Source organism: Sinocyclocheilus rhinocerous, unplaced genomic scaffold (assembly GCF_001515625.1).
Source record: "Sinocyclocheilus rhinocerous isolate Xijiao unplaced genomic scaffold, SAMN03320098_v1.1 C35378302, whole genome shotgun sequence".
NCBI classification, from domain to species: domain Eukaryota; kingdom Metazoa; phylum Chordata; class Actinopteri; order Cypriniformes; family Cyprinidae; genus Sinocyclocheilus; species Sinocyclocheilus rhinocerous.
Genome location: NW_015749396.1, coordinates 1 through 459, shown reverse-complemented (window position 1 = coordinate 459; position 459 = coordinate 1). Strand labels below are relative to the sequence as shown.

The following is a 459-nucleotide window of genomic DNA, read 5'->3' as shown; positions in this document are numbered from 1 at the left end:
GTAATGCATTACTTTTAAAAGTAACTTTCCCCAACACTGCTCATCGTTTGCTGATAAGCTTAACAGCTTCATGTTGTAGAGAAAAACAAGTGAATTCACTGTCATTAAGTCAAATATACTTGCCTTTTCTCCTTTTGATCCTGGTCTTCCCTGCAATAAAAGAAGCGATCAGAGACCCAACAATGAACATACAAACAAAAAGTATATCCATAACTATTTTAGAGTAATATATCAGGATATAGTACCCTTAGACCCTCTAATCCTGGATGTCCATTTAAACCTGCCCCTCCCTATGGAAAAACACAGAAAATCATATTAAATCAGATTTGAAAACACCACATCTTGCCAAAAATAAGACAGAATTAGTGCACTAAAAACTTACTTTAGATCCTTTAGGACCAGAAGGCCCATCAAATCCTGGATCGCCTGGTTTACCCTGATATTTACAAGAAATTACAG

General features: G+C 35.9%; 1 long non-coding RNA gene across 1 annotated transcript; it reads right to left on the bottom strand.

Moving 5' to 3' along the window:
* Positions 1-122: 122 nt before the first annotated feature.
* On the bottom strand, positions 123-459 carry LOC107734840 (uncharacterized). The gene is made up of 3 exons (XR_001639186.1): positions 383-459; positions 246-290; positions 123-150 (listed from the first exon to the last, which is right to left on the bottom strand). It is a non-coding gene; the product is annotated as an uncharacterized LOC107734840 (long non-coding RNA).